At 35.9% G+C, this 21,870-nt stretch overlaps 1 protein-coding gene across 4 annotated transcripts in view; it reads left to right on the top strand.

The window, feature by feature from the left end:
- LOC145678666 (membrane progestin receptor gamma-like) overlaps positions 1–21,870 on the top strand; it is a 131,445-nt gene that overhangs the window by 93,766 nt on the left and 15,809 nt on the right. Inside the window, exon 1 of one of the 4 annotated variants that reach the window (XM_081749054.1) lies at positions 10,589–10,765. The exons of 2 other annotated variants lie outside the window; for them this stretch is intronic. The gene's annotated coding sequence lies outside the window, so the exon portion shown is untranslated. Of the gene's footprint in view, positions 1–10,588; positions 10,766–20,428; positions 20,726–21,870 lie in introns of those variants that run through there. One more of the 4 variants, XM_081749052.1, reaches the window with a different exon arrangement.

Here is a 21,870-nt window from a genome sequence, read left to right as displayed (position 1 = left end):
TTTCTAACAATGACACGCACATTAATATGACGCCTATTTCTAATGTGCCACCATTTTTAACATTAGTGCCAAAGCTGGGCAAACCAGGCTTCTATGTTATACATAGACGACTAGGGTTACTAAGTTACGGTTTTAAATATAACTTTCCCCTCCATTAGCTCCATGAAATGTCAATACACTTTGCTTTGGAAAGGTGGCAACCCTAGCTAAAACACCCGGGGCCTTATGCAGAGTTGTTCTGACACGTGATTAGTGCCATAGTAAAGAGTTCGACTAACATGTTTCCTGCAGTAGTCAGGCCATTAGTATGACGCTAATCATACGTCAAAACAACTCTGCATAAGGCCTCCGGTCTTCGCATGGGAAGAATAGGTTTATGGGAATATTTGAAAGGTATATATCATTTTTGGTGGGGTGAGTTGAGTTCACCTTATATTCGTACATACATACATGCAAAAGAAAGTTTTAGGAGCGCTGAAATTAGTCACATGTGACGCTTAGCTCCCAAGTCACGCTGTAGCTACAGTCCTAAGCTCTACCCAAAAGCGAAATATGTTTAAAATTTCATTTCAAACGGTACCCTCGTTTCCTCTCACATTTTCATTCCGCCAATTCTTAAGGTAGCAGTTACTCTTTTGTAATAACGTTTACCCCTTCCGCCTTTAGGATACAAAATTCAGGTAAAGTGTAATGATAAAAAAAAAATGTTCCAAGTTCAAAAATTCATTTTAAATGGTTTCCTTATTTTTCCCATTATAATAATACGAAATGTGATAAAAATATTATATATAAAAAGCATCCTTAGAAACGAATTTTCGGAAACAATGGGATGTTTCCAATTGTTTTTAATTAGAAGTTTTTATACACCAAGTTTCATCTCTAGCTTGAGGCACACTTAAGATTCTCTGTTTTTGGCATAAATTTAAAACCCCTTTTTCCCGTAGGAAACACATTTTTAATCTAAAAAGCCTACGATCTCTTCCGCACTCTTAGTTAGAAGCATACCAGGGAGTTGTTACTTCCCGTTTCGCAGAATGTCTTATCAGTGTGAACGCTGCCAAGTCTACCCATTCCTGTTTCGCAGAATCGCATGGAAAGTTTTGGTAGCACCTCCATATTACAATTCGCGAAAGAAACAAAACACCAACATTAATCTAAAGAGTTGCGGCTCGCAATAGAGTCTTGTCGCAATCGTGATTTACTGTTACAAGAACATATTACGAACACAGAGACATAAATAAAAAAAATGCATTCAACAATAAAGGCATGAACCTTAATAAATTTAGTACACAGGTGCAACTTTTAATATTACCTTGTCTTCATTGGATTGTAATTTCAACTACCCAACTGAATACAATGAGATACTGCATTAAAGTACGGATTTAGATTTTTCATCTGTTAGTTTAAAAGTTTTAAGGATGTTTCAAGATAAATAGTTCACTCTGTATATAATAAAAAATCTTTTAATAACAAATAATAATTACCGGTAGTTTCTATCCGGAAGTCAATTAGGAATGCTACATTGCTAATACTTGATAGCATTTGAAATCTTACAAACTTTATCTTTTCATTGATTTAAACCGCCAGTTTCCCTCGCGGTTAAACCTCACAGCTACAATCAATTAATTATTGTTCCCCAGCTGGTGCAACAGATGAATCTTCCTACCAAGATGTATGTTCTCCACCTACCCTTAAAGAAGAACTTGAAAAAGTACCTGATCCAAATTTTGCTAGAATGTCATAATGGATTGGATTGAAGCCTTGTGATTGATTATACGGTATATAGATTAATTATACTCTCTTACATACAGAAGAGAACAGAGAGGTAAACTGTGTTATACAAAAGATAAAAATAAAACAAACAGTGCTTATAACCAATCACATCGTAGATTTACATTCATAAAATGAGAGGAATATCTATTATTATTATTATTATTATTATTATTATTATTATTATTATTATTATTATTATTATTATTAATAATAGTAATAATAATAATAATAATAATAATAATAATAATAATAATAATAATAATAATAATAATAATAATAATAATAATAATAATAATAATAAGCCAAATCTAATAAATACTGGAATCGATGAACCAGAAGGGATATAACGGTATTTAGGCCTATCTCGTTTGATTTTCCTGTGCATGCGGTAAAGTTGCGAACTAATTTCCCTGTTTACAAGCGACGTTACTCGCATGGTAGGGTTGTTAAGAGATACTCGCATGGTAGGTTTCACTTGAGATTTCTTTCATATGTAGTTTTTCAAGAAAAACAAAAAGATATCCTAAACCAAATCAAATTTAATGGAAGCAGTCTTGTACATATTTCAAATAATTGTGGGCTTAATACTTAAAACTATAAAGGTAACCAAGAATGTTCTGTCGCTTTTTCACCCACCAGCTTCGAACATCGATATATCATCTAAGATGTACCTGGAAAATCAAAACTAGTCCCCATCAGCATCGACGATCCTCTGCCAACGTTCTGAAAGGCCATTGATTCCATCGCCGTAGAACTTGGTGGGCCGTGAAGCGAAGAAGGTATCAAGTACATTTTGCACCTCTACTAGGGATTTGAACTGGCTTCCTCTAAGGTGATTGTCCAAGGAATGGAACAGGTGATAATCGGACGGAGCAATGTTCGGAGAGTATGGTGTATGCAATAGTGTTTCCCATCCAAGGCGTAGAGTGGTGTTCCGGGTCATCCTAGCTACGTGGGGCTTAGCGTTGTCCTCTAACAGGAGGACCTCTTTGCGATTCAGAAATGCTGGCTCCAGAGTGTGCAGTTTTTCTTGAACACGACTCAACTGCTGACAGTACACAGATGCATTGATACTCTGACCAGCTGGTGGCAGTTCCCGATACACGATGCCGCGAGCAGTTCACCAAACAACAGTAGGACCTTCTTCTGGTGTAGTACTAGTTTCAGCTGTTTAGTAAACCGGTTCATGGGATTCTAACCAATGATGACGGCGCCGTGGAGCATCGTACAGGAGCTATTTCTCATCACATGTGTGGCACACCCTCCTCTTTCTCACGTAGATGAGTTTCCATGTAAAGTCGAAGGGAATAACTAATTGATTGTTCTGTCTTGTTCTACTTTTGGGAAAACAAAAGATCTTTAAATTCAGGACTGTATCGAGATTGCGAATTCGGAACTATGACGGTGCAGTCCACTGATGAAGGTGAATAATCGGATATATTGTGTAAATCAGAATTCAATGTACGCATAGTTAAGTTGTAAATAACAATATTTCAAGTATACTAAACACGTGACAAACTGTTACAGCTATGTAGTACAAACAGACCCATCCAACGACCATAAAATCGATGTGAGCATTACAAACATACTTAGATATCATCTCAATTGCAATTCATGTAATCTTAATCCTTTCGACTTAACCTCACATATGTATGCGAATGCAATTGCTTCTGTTTATCGTTGCAATACTATAGCAATATACCACTAAATAATCATGCGTAGACAATTAATATATTCAATTTTCTTTTAAGAAACATTTATATTAGCCAACGAAGAATATATATTTACATACATCCGGAATAGTCAACAGTCAATACCATTTTCTAATTTGAATTGCAACATAAAGAATAACCAGTAACTTGCGGGCACTTGAATATTCCATATCATAGTAAATGTGGTAAATACATTGATAAGATTTAATGCATTGGCGATAAAACATCAGATGGTCAAGCTAACATGCCTTCAGAAATCATTTCGTAAACTAAATATGACGAATTTAGTGTATTGACAATAATAAATTAGAAGTACATCCGATATATTTCGGTACAGCACATGTTATCTTTAGGATTCCGGGAAATCGTTAATTTATAGATACATAATTTTCATTTTTAGATTTCCTTTCAATAAATCAGATTCATCAACTAAGATAAACACAAGGAAAAATAATTACTTATTTTACGTATATATATATATATATATATATATATATATATATATATATATATATATATATATATATATATATATATATATATATATATATATATATATATATATATATATATATATATATATATATATATATCTGTACGACGACTACACACTTTTATCAGTTTACCTTTCCTTTTTTCTTAGTTACAAAACTTTCAAAGATTATTTAAATCTGTCATAAAATCAATTTACAGCGTTCTATGCACAGATAAAGTATATCATAGCTTATTGCTAGAAATATTAAAAACAGAATGGAATATGAAAAGTTGATTGTAGGTACACTTAAGAGAATTAACAAACAATAAATTAAAATAAACAAGTACAGAATGACACAATGTCGACATACTGTACAACGATCATTAAAATAAACAAAATTCAGTAAACATTTGAAAGTTCAAATAAAGGAGAACATTAGTTCATGTGGATTATTAGTAGATTATTCTGTAAACGGATCGGCTGAAACATCCGTTCTGAAACGATCGTTTCAGAGGAGACAGGAAAGAAACACAGGTATCTGTTCGCGTTGCTTTCTGTCCCGGAGTCAAATCATGTGGGACCCATTGACCCAACTTATAGTGCTTCCCAAGTTGATTGCGGTGCTGTCGAATGGTTTCTCCACTTACACTGAATTATAGTCCCGGTTTCTCACATGTCTTGCCACTATCCGCCTCAATTGCTGCCTGAAGATCTTCATTTCTACATATGTTGGTCTTCCGGCACGTGGTGGGTCTTCGAGTGTTTCGTCACCGTCCTTAAACTTGTAAAACCACCGCTGCACTGTCCGCGTAGTCACGACACCCTCATCAAAGGCCTGGCATATTTTCCACCCCGCTGCAGCGGCGTTTGACCCCATTTTGAACTCGTAGAGCATACACGCCCTTATGACGCTCTATGGAGGTCCATGTTCACTCTGTCCTTACGCAAGTTCACGGTGTAACTGAACTGCCACAACTAGGTAGTATGTTGGATATACGCACACCAACAACTGACCTTCGCCTTATCTACATTCGCATTCAACTTACGGTGCGAGGGCCAATGGAGCATAGACCTCCACAAAAAGCGACAGAACTTTCTTGGTTACCTTTATATTTAACATAGGATGAAACATTAAAGTAAGTAGATAGTTGCAAACTTAATTTTCCCATATTAAAGTTATAGAACTTAAAGAATATGAAATAGTACATAATATCAAAATCATTAATTTATTAGTACGGGACTCGGTTTTTCTTCTACAACCTTTTATTATAAAAGTCTTGTTATATACAAATGTAACATATAAGATCGCTTTAATTGTGGTTTGAAGACCAATACAATGTTCTATAAGTGTAGTTTGTCTAGGTAAAATAGGTGTCTCAAGGCCCAGACAACCAAGCGAAGGATACCACAGACCTTCAGACAATCTCAGTGGTTATAGTTAGAAATTCTCAGTGGTCCAGACAAGCCAAGAGAGGTTGAAGTCTTGCAGAGATCCAGTCAAGTTAAGCAGGCAGGGAAACCACAAGACTCCAGGCAAGCTACACAGTTGAGGTTAGGATCTCCCACTGTCCAGGCAAGCAAAGAGAGGGGTTGAGTTCCCACAGGGCTCCTGGTAAGCTAAGTGGGCTGGAGACCTAAGAGCTTCAGTCAAGCTAAGAGAGTGAGATGACCAGCTGAAACTGATACCGATGAAGGTCTTACAGTGTGTTTATACCCTCTTCTGGATAGTGGTGGCACTAGTGTTCTCCTTCTGTCATATGACTTGATGATGGTGACGGTGCTTTTCGTCTGCTTGCTCGTAGTAATTGTAGTAAGAGAGCTCGTGGTGAATCACGAGCTTCCGTAAATGTTGGAGAATTATTTATGACATCGGATTGCAGACAAACCTGAGGTGCGACAAGAAGCGGTTCCAATTATTTTGGAGAAAGTTATACCTGATTGACAAAAGGAGAGTGGTAGGAACGCGGTGCAAGGATTTGCAAAAAGAGAGGACAGGGATCAGTTGTCTGTGTGCACTGACCAGAACAGACTTATAGGCAATAAGGGAACAAACAAGGATTATAAATGGCGAATCATGCATGTGCAGTACATAACGAATGGAAGTGATAAGTGGCGTTACTACAGAAGGCAAGGAGCATGTTTCCCCCGACGTGAAACAAATGACCCAATCTGGAACGACAGTTTACTTGCGGAGACTGGAAACGAAAAAGAGAAGAGAGTGAACTATGCAGGTGGTGTCCCTGATACAAGCGTCGTCGATGCCAATGGAAGGACGTCATCCCTAATATGTGATAGTCAAACGTGGCCATAGATGCCGAAAGCCCAGATATGTAATTCCTAATCCTAAAGCTTTAAATAATTAAATTGAAACAATTCGGTTTAAATTGGTGTGTAAATACATATTAAATGCTCAAACCTAAATTTGATTACGGCCCTTGACCTATTGTGAAATAAATAAATTGAAACCATCCAATTTATAAGTTATAATTAAATCAATAGTGTCAAATCTGCAAATTGCCAACACGCTATTGGCATCAAGCTGCGCAGGTAGCGACAGGCAGAGATGGAGTGGGTCAGTAAAACGCGGATCAAGATTTGTGAGAGGATCAGTGGGTCTGGATCAACAGTACGTGACCCACTCTGACCCACTCTCCTCAGTATATTGTAGGCAGCATCTTTGAACACTGGTGAATTTATCTACGTTTAACTTTCAAGGCCTCCATTTTTTTCCTTTTTCAATCGTTTCTGTTTAATTACTTGAGATGAGTATATCTAACTTGTAAGTGAAAAAAGAACTTCAGGCACTTTTGTACGTATATTGATATTTGTAATTGTAATAATAGCGATAAGGCTTACTACTTGGCTTTTGAGACAGTCGAATTTTACACTTTTTCTCGTTGGTCTACTTTACCTTGATTTGAGACTTTCATCCTATTTTCCACTGAGAATTATACAAGGTTTGTTCGGAAAGTAGTAGGACTGACTTTTTTTTAAAAAAAAGTTATTCATAATTTTGACACACCGACTTGATAGTTTTCAAAGTATGCCCCTTCTGCATGAACACAGCATTTCCAGTGACTGTCAATTACTGAAGGCTCCTCGGAACGCAGAAACTGTAATGTTCTTCAGTTCCCTCGATACATCTTCTTGAATGACCTGGGCCAAGCCGTAGTGACGTCCTTTCATGACCGTTTTCAGTCGGAGCAAAAGGAAGAAGTTTGCAGGAGCGACATTTGGGCTGTAGGGTGGCTTGGGAAGCTGTTTGGCCAGGAAGTCCATGACAGCAAAGGCGGTGTGGCTTGGCGCTTTGTCGTGATGAAGCTTCCATAATCCAGCAATTACTGGACGGACACGGGCGATTCGTTTTCTGAGTCTTTCAAGTACTTCCACGTAGAATACAGCATTCACAGTTTGACCAGACGGTACAAATTCTCTGTGAACCACTCCTGACCGTTGCTCATCTTCAACTTGCTCTCTTCTCTCCCTAAACAATTTGTGTCACTCAAAAATACTTGATTGACCCATGCCATCACTCTCATAAGCAGTCTTGATCATGTCATAAGTCTCACTTGCAATTTTACCCATTTTGACTCAAAATTTCACAGCGTAACGCTGCTCTAACAAACGATTCATTGTAAAGATGACAAGACACCTTGAAAGGGGTTCACCTTAAACTCTATCTACACTACGTGAAGGATTGGGGACGACTGGCAACTGGTGCGCTGGTAGCTAAGACCCGACCATCCAACCGGCGCAGTAAAATCCCCCTCCTTCTCCACGTTTTGGCGGGAAAAAAATCAGTCCTACTACTTCCCGTAGAAACCGTATATGTAATTTAACAAGGAAATAATATGAACAAGGAATTATATATCAATTTATGATAATTAAAGTGAAATTCATAGTAATTTGGCTCATGACAAACCCTTTACCATTTTATGTTGTAAAGGTCAGATCCACTGTTACTGTAACAGAGCAGTACTTGAGCGATTGACCGTAGAAATTAAAACTCCGATTAGTGATAATTTATCAGCTTTGTTTTATTACAAGTGTAAACTATTTAGTCAGTGGAGAGAAGGGCATGGATCATGGGTCAGAGTTGATGATGATGGGTTTTGGTGGGTGGTGGCTCATGCTGGTCGTGGGACACGCTGAGTGGTGGGTCAGTGGGTCATGCATCAAGTTTTCATTAACCCATGCCATCTCTAGCGACAGCTACAATCTTGACTTCGTATTACTACGAAATTGGCGTTACTCACAGATAAATATGATATAATCTATATTAATTAAATTACTAACATATTAAATTATACATCTAGGATTATGAATTTTAATTTTTACATTATTCTCTTTATGCATTCATAATTTAATTGTTAAATGTGTGTTATATTTTAGATGTTTTTATTACATAATAATAGATACTATACCTATGAAATAAGACCATCGTTTCATTCATCGTGTGCATAGTTTTGCGAGACACACGGTCAAGTGGAGATCGGAGAACTCGCACAAAATCGCGCGAAGATTCAATATTCCGACGGCTCAGAAAATTCGCATGCGCGTGTTTAATGTGACATCCTCCAAAAGCAATGAGAGCAAGCAAGCAGCAATCGATCGATCATTCTTCGTCTCCACGCTTCGGGGGTTAAAAACGATTTCTCGCTATGAAAATAGAACACGGAAATTGAAACTTTAACTTCATTAGCAGAGAGTCAATTCTTCTATAAATGTAACACTTTAACAAGGAAGCAAATTGGCGAGGTCAAGTAGGTAGTTGTTCCTAAAAAGAAGGCATTTAGTAATAACAATAATGAAAAGTGTATGCTATGTCAAACACTTCTTTATTTGCTGTGGCTACTTAATTTTATTTGCAGAAATAATTATCTCTTCACTATGTTCCACAATACCTCTTTTAAATTTTAGTGGAGTAACGTAAAACCGTTAACAATATCGCAAATGTAGTCAAATACAGTAAAAGATTCTTCTTACAAATCAAAAATTCGAGTGTGCACTTAATGACGTCATAATAATCCGGGCGTGGAGTTTTTCCACTATTGGTTGGTTGCACAATGTTCATTGACATACCGTTTAACGATTTCTAATGCATGTATCGTCTAAAATAAATTATGTTTTAAGTTTTACTGTGAGCTTAAGTTGACGTAATGCAACGGGAAATAAATAAATATAGGTCTATAAATTCGGTTCAAAATCTCTTGTCGTCGCGAATTCTGTCGAGGAATTTGAAGCTTAAAATATATAAAACGATAATCATGCCTGTTGTTCTGTATGGTTGTGAAACATGGTCGCTTACTCTGAGGGAAGAACATGGACTGAAAGTATGTGAGAACAGGATCCTGAGAAGAATATTCGGACCCAAGAGGAACGAGAATGGGGAATGGCGGAAGCTTCATAACGAGGAACTACATAGTTTATACGGTTTACCCAACATTGTTAGGGTCGTCAAGTCTAGGAGGCTTAGGTGGGCAGGTCATGTAGTTAGAATGGAAGAAAGTAGAATAGAAACGCTTTCAAAGTCTTGACTGGTAGACCCATAGGAAAACGACCATTAGGAAGACCTAGGCGCAGATGGGAGGACAATATTAAGATGGATCTCGCAGAGATAGGAATACAAAGTAGAAACTGGATGCAATTAGCTAAGGATAGAAGTCAGTGGAGAGCTTTTGTGAACGCGGCACTGAACCTCCGGGTTCCATAGGCCATAGAGTTAGTTAGTTAGTTTTAATAGGTCTATAAATAAATAAAATATAAGGAAGGATTTATATGTATTGCACAAGCAAACAAAATGCATTTAACCCTCTATGAAAGAAGCTTAAAAGCGTATATTATTAATAGTTAATTTAATAGAGGGGCTGCGGTGTCTCAGTGGTAGAGCATTCACCTCTGGTACGTAGGGTTCGTGTTTTGATCGCAGCCTGCATCAAGTGAACTTTGTGGTGGACAAAAACCGTATGCATGGGTTTTCTTGTAGTTCTCCCGTTTTCTCCCACTGCGTTCATTCACAATTATCATTCGTCTCATTATCACCATCTCCATTAGCTTCGGTGCATAATTGTGGGACGTAAAACGGAAAACAATAATTTAAGACGGGTAGAATTTTATACATCTTGTTTTACAAAATTATTTCGTTTTATATTTAAAAATTAGGAAAAAAATGTTGCAGAAAATAGAACACGAATTCAGTTATTTTTGTTAATAACAGTAAAAAAGGAAAGAAAGAAATATTCTATTAAGTATTACGATAGTAGCAGGCCCTTCCTTAGCCAGTGATAGGCCAAAGGGTTTAGCCCCCCCTGAAACTTTCAGTTATTTGTTGGAATGCAGTACACGCAAGTTAGCTCCACTCAAAATTATTTCGGTCCCCCATGTCCAAGGGCGCCGATCCTGGGGAACCGGGCCCCGAATGCTCATGTGGACCCATGTATTTTTATATGTATTTTTTATTATACAGTATGTATTTTTTTTTTATGAATATACAATATTTGGCATAGTCAATTTGTTTTAAAATCCTATATACCTTTTTAGATCCTTGTCTGCAACCAAACACTCATCTAGATGCCCCCCTTCCCAAATTACAGAGAAATCGGCGCCGTTGCCCATGTCTTAGGGTTTTTGCTAAGGGCCTGAATGCCGATTGATGTCATAACTAATATGTTCACGTGCCGTTCCATGGCGTCCCAAGAATCCAAATGATGGAAGAAAATTCGCCGAATTCTTATAAGGATTAATTCAAAGGATTTTTGGAAGTTTGAAAAAAATGTGCACATCAATAGATTAAAGTACTAAATTGGTATGTCGCTAATATTATATTTTGTACAAAATATTCTATTTTATTATTATTTATAGGTTTACAGAAAATATTTGAATCCTGTTTTAATAATGGAATCTTTTGGTTGCAATTTTCCCCAAGATTATTGTTATCTCTTTAATCTTAAACCTGCATATTTAGAATAGTTAGCGGTAGTTAACACTACTTTATCTAGTATTCTCAATTTTAGGGGTAGGAGATCTAAAGCTCTAGGGGAAGACCATATTCATCACCTACATGCTGCACCTATATCTTAAAAATTTGGGGGAATACTTTAGAACTTTTGGAGGGATTCCCCGTAACATGTTTGGATAAAACATTGCTGAAGTGGATAAAACATTGCTTAAGATTTTGATACGATTTGTGTACGAGAAAGAATTTGGAATTATAACATAAAGTTTTTAGTGCATCGGGAATTTGGAATTATAACTACTACATATCAATAAATAAAGTTTTAACGCATCTGTCTCTCAACTGTACAAAACTATCATAGATGTCTAAACTCAATGGGAGCGTTGCAACTAGTGATAGAACGCCAACCTCTGATGCGGAGAATGGTTCAATACAGGTTATGTAAATTTATTATAGACATGCTACGTATAAATTTTCTCAAAACTTTCTTTTTCATTTTCTTTACTTTATCATTTCATCAATTTTTGTATGATTCACTTCCGTGTTTTTCAGCCTATGGCATAATAGTGGGAAGTTAAGCTAACCAGGAATGTTTTCCAACTGTAAAATCGGTTTTGCATAATTTGAGAACAAGTTAAAATATCTCTTCCGAAGGTGTATAGATATTCCAGGGCAAAATAAAGATTTGAGAAAAGTATACCCATACAATGATAAAATTTTAAGATAAATTCAAATAGCTTCAAGTATATTCAAGCAGCAGAGAAGAGAAAACAGGCAAAATTGCGTTCGCTACAAAATCCGAACGAAACAACCACAATATTTCGTTGACATCACGCGGGAACTTCCAAATCTTTTAGAACAAAGGAATGCAATTTACTGACTGAATTTTTATTGTTGTTGTTGTTGTCGCAAATTCTGTTGAGGAATTTGAAACTTAAAATATATAAAAAGATAATTGTGTCGGTTGTGCTGTATGGGTGCGAAGTATGGTCGCTTACTCTGAAGGAAGAACGTAGATAGAATCTTAAATACGTGGAAAGATTTCTTTGACATTTGGCTTACACGCAACCAGAAACTGATGTTAATGGAGAAAGAAAAATGCACACAGCAGAACCGTATATTCCAGAGCCTAACGTAATAGAAGTAGAAATCATTATTAAAGAAACACAAATCTCCAAGTGTAGACGAAATTTCGGTTAATTTTAGCTGAAGGCGAAAAATTGTGGAACAAGGAGGAATTGCCAGAAGAATGGAAAGAATCAATCATTGTTCGAATTCACAAGAAAGGCGAAAAAACTGATTGTAATAATTATCGAGGCATTTCTCTTCTGTGTTAGAGGCCTATAAAATCCTCTCACACATTCTATTAGCAAGATTGATTCCATACGCAGATGAAAATATTGGAGATTATCAGTGCGGATTTGTTTGAAATTGATCTACTATCGACTAGGTATTTACTATTCGACAAATACTCGAAAAAGATGGGAATACAATATCTCGGTACATCAATTATTTATTGATTTTAGGAAGGATTACGACCCTATTAGGAGGGAAACATTGTACAATACTCTTACAGAATTTGGAATACCGAAAAAGCTAGTTGGATTAATTAAGATATGTTTAAATGAATCCTAAAATAAAGTCCGGGTAGGAAAATTCTTGTTCACTATTTTTCACGTCGAGAATGCCCTGAAACAAGGAGATGCGTTGTTACCATTATTATTCAACTTTGTTCTAAGTACACTATAAGGAAAATCAGACAGAACTCAGGGCCTAGAACTGAATGGTACGGTATTCACCAAGTTATGGCGTATGGTGATGATGCAAATATAATAGAGGATGATAGGAGAACAATAGAAACAAATGCAGAGGTCTTATTAAACGCTCGCAGGGACATAGATTTAGAAATAAATACAGAGGAAAGACTAAATACATGGAAGTTCGTCACGATCGTAATACTGCAAAGTATGGATACGGTAAAATATCAAACAATACCTTCCACAAAGTGATACTTCCAAATATCTAGGATCAATATTAACAGACCAAAACCATATTCACGAAGAAATTAAATGTCGACTAAAAGCAGAATTTGTGTTACTATTCAGTTCAAAATTTTTGTTGTCGCAAATTCTGTTGAGGAATTTGAAGCTTAAAATATATAAAAAGATGATTGTGTCTGTTATGCTGTATGGTTGCGAAGTATGGTCGCTTACTCTGAAGGAAGAACATAGATTGAAAGTATTTGAGAACAAGATCCTGAGACGAATATTCGGACCTAAGAGGAACGGGAATGGGGAATGGTGGAAACTTCATAACGATGAACTACGTAATTTATACGGTTTACGAAACATTATTAGGGTCATCAACATGGGCGCCCGCAGGATATTTTCCAAGGGGGGACAAGACACACACATACAATTGCTAGAATGAAACCCAACAAAACAAAACTTCATTGTTGTCAGCACCACGCCAGCAAAAGAAACAACAAAGAGCGAAATTATCTTTTCAACTCAACTGACGGATACCATCATTCAAAATACTTAGCATTGCATGCAGCATCAGGCTGAATATAATTATTACTGAAAAAATATGAAACATCACATGGGGGAGAGAAGTAGATTAAAATCTTAGGGATGTATTAGACTAAATTTTGTTACTCTAATCGTTTAGAGAATGTTGATTTTAAAAGTATACTATTGTCTTCAGAAGAGCCTATAAACGTTAATCTTTTTCGAAAATCCAGGGAGGGGCAATTGCCCCCTTTTGCCCCTCCTGTGTGGACGCCCATGGTCATCAAGTCTAGGAGGCTTAGGTGGGCACGTCATGTAGCAAGGATGGAAGAAAGTAGAAACGGTTTCAAAGTCTTGACTGGAACACCAACCGAAAAACTACCATTAGGAAGACCTAGGCGTAGATGGGAGGATTATTAAGACAATATTAAGATGGATCTCGCAGAGATAGGAATACAAAGTAGAAACTGGATCTAGTTGGCTAAGGATAGAAGTAAACGGAGAGCTATTGTGAACGCGACATTGAACTTCCGAGTTCCATAGGCCACAGAGAGAGACAGAGACAGACAAACAGAGAGAGACAGACTTAAATTATTTTTCGAAATATAATTGAAACGAATCTTGTTTTATAATGTTTTCTTCTTACATTATTTTGGGTTGAGTTGAATTTGAGTTTAACATCCCGTTCAGGAGCGAGGCTATATCAGACGTAGACCTACTGATTAACGTGTAATCCGAACCACATGAGCTCCCGCCAGGAATCGAACCTGGACCTCCCACGCCAAAGGCGCGTATGCTAACCACTTAGCCGCGGATGAGCTCTTACATTATTTTATTATTCAGATGATATAGTAGTCCTTAGGTATATATACGCAATCGGTTGAGCAGGATAGTGCTAGTCAATGAGCATATTCCTTTAAATAAACTTTCTGGGTCTTATGCGGAGTCGTTTTGACGTATGATTAGCGTCATGCTGAAGGTCTGACTACTGAAGGAATGATATTAGTCGAACTCTTTAGTATGGCACTAATCACGCGTCAGAACGACTCTTCATAAGGCCCTCTACGTCTTGTAATGCTGGAAATAAGGAACTAAGACGTAGGATGTTAATGTTAAAAAAATAACTACTTTTTTTTTTTAAGTATTTGAGTAGCCCTATATGCTCCTTTTAACATAACATTTCGTCTTAAACATTGATCTTGTTGGCTCTTCAATTCTCAGCATTGAATTCTCATTCTTCTTCTTCTTCTTCTTCTTCGCCAAGTTAGTTGGAGTCGACTTTTCAGATTACTGTCTTCCGCCTGTTTCTACCTTGTATCATACCCACTATGACATCACATTGCACCATATCATTCTTCACGCTACTGCTGCACTTCATGGTTCTACACGTACACGCTTTTGTTGCTTAATTATACATTTCATATTTCTGTCTGTAAATTCATGTTGAAGTAGGCCTAATGTAGATCCTACAGTGCATGTAATAACAAGTGAGATCTTGATAATTAACTTATTTCAAAATAACATTTTATTATAACAAATTAATTTAGGAGGTCCGAAAATGTCGTTATATCGGCACATGTTTTACTGTAGTTTGTACGCAGTCTTCCCCGAAACAACGCTTAGACAATTTTTTTTTTTTTAAAAAAACATTCTTCTAATTTTAAAAACAAATACAGCTTTATGTTTCACAGTTATACCATGTATGCTAAAAGAGATGGTGATTATGAGAATGAATGAAATTGTGGGATGAAGAAAGTGGGAACAGGAGAACCCCGAGAAACCCCCCATGGTGTTTGTCTACTGTAAAACCCATTTGGCGTGAGTTAAGATGGAGCCCAAGTCCCCCAGGCACCAGAGGTGAATGCTTTACCACTGAGCCACTAAATTTTCTGAGAAGAAATCTAATAAGTTTATACAGTAGTATATGTTTTTTTTTAATTAATACTTATAGCATTGAGCTAAAGGTAGCATTTCTAAGAATGATTTATGTAGTTTATCTTTTATTTCTTTTTTAAATCCGCGTGTCACTCACATAGTCGCATGTCAGTGATTGACACGCATTTCATAGACTCGCATTTTTTATTGTGGGTAGCAAGCACGAAAGCAGAAAAAAATCTGTGTAGTTGTGATCTATATACAAGTTTGAATTTATCTTACCAAAAGACTGCTTTTTTTTTTTTTTTTTTTTTTTTGCATATGAGGTCATGAAATAACCCACTTTGAATATTATATATATACTTTGCATGCTTTCAAAATACTTTTCTTCTGTAATTATGATCATTAATCTATTGATCATTGCTAATCAGGTATATAATTTTTTGTTGCAATCTGAATGGTGAGATAATCGGGATCTGTAGCATGAATCTTTAATCCAGTTCTCCTGGATGTGAGGTAGTGAACGAAGAACAGCCTATATTATGAGGATTGATCATGAATGATGATCTGAGCACTTACCATTGATTGATTGATTGAATAAGGTTTAATGGGAACGTCAGCATCTGTGCACTCGCCAACTGCATCGGATTCACACACTTTGTTCGGAGTCCACGCTGATAGTAGCTTCTATTTCAAGGTCTGATTAAGGCTAATTTTAGACGGGAGCATTTCTCGTAGCAAAAGTCGTATCATCGATATCCTACCGTGTAAAGTAGCAAATGCTATATATAGCATTTCCCATGCCATGGCATATCTTATGGCATTTCTTGTCGGTAGAACCTGCTCTATTTCGTAGCATTTTCCCCAGCATTTCTGGTCCGATTGCAGCGCCATGGTGTGTTAAAAAGAAGCGAAAGATTTTGTGCCAAATATCCATGCTCTTTGTTTTGTGTGGGAAATTGGATTGTAATAAAAAATATGAGTTGGAGTAGGGATGCTCTTTGTCCACATACTTCTTTGTGATTTTCGTTTTTTAATATGACCGGCGAGAACTGTTGTTACAATTAGTATAGCTTTAGCTACGTCACGCTTAATTTCGGAGCCATAATTGCGCTCTTCTCCAGTGATTTGTTTGCTATGTCACGAAAGATGCTTATCAAAATGCTACCGTTTAAAAGCACTATATACTTTTAATGCCATAGAATATTACATGAAATTTTTGGCAGCGCATCTGCCACGAGGAATGCTACGATAAATGCTTCCGTCTAAAACTAGCCTAACATATTCTTGTATCGTAGGCCATACTTCTGGAACGCCAAATATCTCCCCTGCCCCTTCCCAGCCAAAGAAGTAATGTGATTTAATTTCAAATGTATTTCTACTCATCGAATTTGAAGGTGTTGTAAATTCTGTTTTAACACATGAAGAAAATTTTATATTTTGATCGATCTTTTAGATTTCAGTCTTTAGTTTCAGAACATCAGAAATTTAAAAATGAAAAATAACTAAAATTTCTTGACCAGAATAATACATTTATTTATTAAAACTCAAATAATGTGTTAGTTTCAACAATTTAACGCTGTCTTCCTTAGACACTTATTCTAAGACCTGTGTCTGAAGAAGACAACGTTAAGTTGTTGAATGTGTATCATATTATTTTAGTTTTAATTAACTATGGTCAGAAAAAGTTACTTGTTTATCTAATAAGTTCCAGAATCGTAATGAATAAATTTAAAAATGAAATGGATAGAAATTACAGGTATTACGGGAACAAACCTAATACAGCACAGTTACGTTTAACAGTACTAGTAGAGTTCAGTTTAACCGAATTTGACGAGACCAATGATGCTTCGGTTGAACGAAAATGAAATTAAATTAAAGGTTCTTTTTGATATACAGTACTGTATATTTGATATATTTTTAGCGTGAAAAGACGTTGTTGACAACATAAGATGTCTTCAAAACGGAACGTTAGAAATGAACATTGCTTAACTGAAGCTGTACGACTAAATCAATGAAGTTTAATTCAACTTGTGGTTTAGAAAAAAGTTTTTTTTTTTTTTAGAGCATTTCTGTTAGCCTGGAAATTCGAATAAACGGAACGACTAAATCAATGGAAGTTTAATTCAACTTGTGGTTTTAAAAAATATTTTTTTTAGAGCATTTCTGTTAGCCTGGAAATTCGGATAAACGGAACGACTAAATCAATGAAGTTTAATTCAACTTGTGGTTTTAAAATATATATTTTTAGAGCATTTCTGTTAGCCTGGAAATTCGGATAAACGGAACGACTAAATCAATGGAAGTTTAATTCAACTTGTGGTTTTAAAAATATATATTTTTAGAGCATTTCTGTTAGCCTGGAAATTCGGATAAACGGAACGACTAAATCAATGGAAGTTTAATTCAACTTGTGGTTTTAAAAAAAATATTTTTTTAGAGCATTTCTGTTAGCCTGGAAATTCGGATAAACGGAACGACTAAATCAATGGAAGTTTAATTCAACTTGTGGTTTTAAAAAATATTTTTTTAGAGCATTTCTGTTAGCCTGGAAATTCGGATAAACGGAACGACTAAATCAATGGAAGTTTAATTCAAATTGTGGTTTTTAAAAAAAATTTTTAGAGCATTTCTGTTAGCCTGGAAATTCGGATAAACGGAACGACTAAATCAATGAAGTTTAATTCAAATTATGGTTTTTAAAAAAGTTTTTTTTAAGCATTTCTGTTAACCTGGAAATTCGGATAAACGGAACGACTAAATCAATGGAAGTTTAATTCAACTTGTGGTTTTAAAAAATATTTTTTTAGAGCATTTCTGTTAACCTGGAAATTCGTATAAACGGAACGACTAAATCAATGGAAGTTTAATTCAAATTGTGGTTTTAAAAAAAAAATTTAGAGCATTTCTGTTAGCCTGGAAATTCGGATAAACGGAACGACTAAATCAATGAAGTTTAATTCAAATTGTGGTTTTAAAAAAAGTTTTTTTTAAAGCATTTCTGTTAACCTGGAAATTCGGATAAACGGAACTGTAGTTTAATTGGTTGGATTGAAGTCTAGCATCCCTTTTAGCACCGAGACTATACAAGACGTGCATTTAGAGCTTACGGGAGATTTAAACGACTTTAGCTACCACTGGGAATCGATCCTGGGTTTCCCGTACCGAAGGCGCATACGCTAACTATATAGCACGAAGGAGCTCCATAGAGCTCCTTTGTGGCTAGGCGGTTAGCGTACGCGCCTTTGGCGTGGGAGACCCGGGTTCGATTCGCGGCGAGAGTTCATGTGGTTCGGATTCCATGTTAATCAGTAGGTCCACGTCTCATATAGCCTCGCTGCTGAACGGGACGTTAAACTCAATTCAACAACAACGAAGGAGCTCCATAAAGAGGGTAATGGAAAGCATTAAGAGGTAGACAGGAGTCAGGTAACATCTATATCAGAGGCTTTTTTCCTAGCTTTATGTTGGGGAAATCCTTCAATTAAACATGCAGCTTCAGCCTACTCAGCCTAGGCACTAATCTGGCCCTCTTCCGTTCTTCACAACCTATAGTGCGTCCAGTAAGAGAACGTCTCTGACAGCTCGCAGTGACATTGCCACTACTCGCGTGTCAAGGTTTTTTTCGGTGCAACTGTAGTGGCAATTTAATTAGTGGTATAAGACAGAGTGATCGTGGTTGGTAACACTGGTATCAAAGTAGGGGCTGCAATGTCTCACCGCATGTGGTAAGAAAGGTCAGAGACCATCTCTTGTTGGCCGTGCTATAGGTGCTGGATAAGGACACCAAATCCAATCTGAGACTCAACATGAGATATATTCGTATGATTGATCTTATAACAAGTAGCGTAGCAGGGAATTTTAAAAATAGATTGCCAAGTCAATCACTTGGATGACAAAATACTACTATAAACAGCAAAACTAATGGTTTCTCTGTCTTAATTTAAAATTAATTGTTTCCAAACTTTTAAAACCTAATACTTGAAAATGCACTAAATATACATAAATATGTAATTAATATCGCCTCATCAAAAAACGAATATCTAGTGCTAGTCCCGAATTGCTGTAGAACATTAAAAATTGGGTCATTCCAGTGGCATAAAATGAATTATTGTAAAAAAAGAAAAATGTCTTGACAAATTACGATATTTTGAAAATAATTTAAAATGATATAACAATATTCATATAGGTGTGCCGTAGGATTTTAAATTATACAGCTAATGTGCCAAAAACGTTATTATAAACTTTTGTCTTTTTAAGAAAAGCTTTAGTGTAGATTATGTGGGGTGGATTTGAATGTTTTCATAGGTTCCATAAAAATATACTGTTACACAAGTACTACGAATAACTATAACCTTGTATATAGGCCTACAGAAAATGGGTGAAACAGGGAACTTGCTAGTATTGACGAAAAATAAGTTTTATATTGGGTTAGGCATTTAGATTTAAATTTAACGTTCTAGGCATTTATAAACTCTGCAGTGCAGTGTAAAATATGCCTTTAATTTCAAGTCCAATGATCCATCTAATACGAAAAAATGACTCATAGAAATGCATTTAAGTGAAATAACGTAAATAATTGAGTTAATAAAATGAATTACTGTATCAAATAAAAAACACATAACAACACTCCAGTAAGATCTAATACTACACACAATCAGAATTTTGCTCGTCTGAATAACTTCTAGTGAAGCTGCAAGACCAGGCCGTAAGATAGCATCCTAACGACAGTGTTATCAATTCGATACTTGTGACACCATAACGTCGAGTAATTCGAGCAGTGTGGAATTCGAACAGTAGACTAACCAAGGATCTTATAAAATAGAGGATCTGCCCTTACAACAAAATCTTGAAGCCATACATCACAGTTTCGCCATCCCTACTCTGTCCACTCCGCTCAATAGGATCGCAATGTTTTGAGCCAACAATCATGGCGGAAACGAAAATAGCCAATGAGACGATGGCAGAAACGAGAGTAGCCAATCAAACATGCCGATGTTCGGTTGTTTTTTGGCTTCATCGGTTTAATAGGATGAAGATACATAGGGTCTATGGGCAGATCCTCTATTTATAACATCCTTGGGACTAACAGTAAAACAGTAGAAGTGAAATACTTATAAGTGTGACAGAATCAGTAGAAAACGCAAGTAATCGTACCTAACTTCATCCAAGTTCTCTTGGAAAGACTTGTATTTATTTATTTATTTATATTATTTTCTTTTATTTATCTATTGTTTTGCAGAAGAAAACAATATTGTTGAATGTTTAATATGCTAGGAAACGTTAAATTGTTTTAGAAAGTTAACAATCCAGCAATATCCAAATTATCGTGCCAATGAATGTAACAAGTTTCAAAGCCCTCCTCGGTGGAGTAGTAACCGGTGGGCATGATCTAGTGTTCTGCGGCGTTTGGATGAAACTTGTGGTGAGTTCGAATTCCACTGAAGAGCATAGGAATCTTCTTACTGTTTTCGATGTTTCTGTATTTTTGTCCGTGTCGTTTGAATAAGATGAAAATGTAGAACAAAGATGACTAAAGAAAATATACTTAGAGATAATATGAGAAAAATTAACTGAAATAACAATACAATTTGGCCAAAGCAATCATTTATAATTACTTTATGCTAATCTGTGTTACAGTTTTTGCAAACTATATCGTTGCCTTCATCATGCTGAAACTTTATTTGGCCAGAAATTTTATTTCGGTTATAGTTAATTCCAAAAACAAGAATGAGTAGAATTCAGGGATAAAAACTAGGTTCAAAATAAGACAGACGACAAAGAGAAAAGTGACTGGATTAGATTTAGTGCTTTAGTTTTTAGTTAGGTAATAATAATAATAATAGTAATAAAAATGTTTGCACGTGGTGTTTTGGTGCACGAGGTCTCAAGTTTGGTTCCTGCTGGGAGAACCTCAAATGCATTACAGTTGTTCAGATTCCACTTTAAATTGTAGGTCTAGTTCCATATAGGATCGCTGTTAATCAATGGACGTAAATATAAATCAATCGATCCATCAATTTGAAAAGGAAATAATAAAGACTTAAAATCTGACCTGATATTATCTACGGCCCAATTGCTTATCCCAGGTTTAAAAAAAATGGTATAAAACAAATGGATCCTCAGAAATCAAGTCCAGGTAAATTACAGGATCAAGATTATCATCTGATTTGTCATTATCCTTATTATAAAGCTATATATATATATATATATATATATATATATATATATATATATATATATATATATATATATATATATATAGCAGTCTCTGAGTAACACTAATATGCGAAGTTAATAACATTTAAGAGTCACAGGTTGTATAAACATCTAAGCGAAAATTCTTATTATGCCTGTGTCGCACTAATTCTCAATACATCACAGTCAGGCTAATAGTTATTTCTAGCTATACTGCCTCCAACATAACGCCAAGAGATATCGCTAGCGTGAAGACAATTTACGAGTTTGGGGGAACAACTAGTTATTATTTATTTACTTAAAAAATTCTAGATACAGCTGAATGAGATAATTTTATACGAATACATTCAAATGGAACACCAATGACTAGTT

This window comes from Thermobia domestica, chromosome 2 (assembly GCF_964235325.1).
Source record: "Thermobia domestica chromosome 2, izTheDome1.hap1.1, whole genome shotgun sequence".
Lineage (NCBI taxonomy): Eukaryota > Metazoa > Arthropoda > Insecta > Zygentoma > Lepismatidae > Thermobia > Thermobia domestica.
Note: the sequence above shows the minus strand (reverse complement) of the source record. Positions and strands in the feature narration are given on the sequence as shown.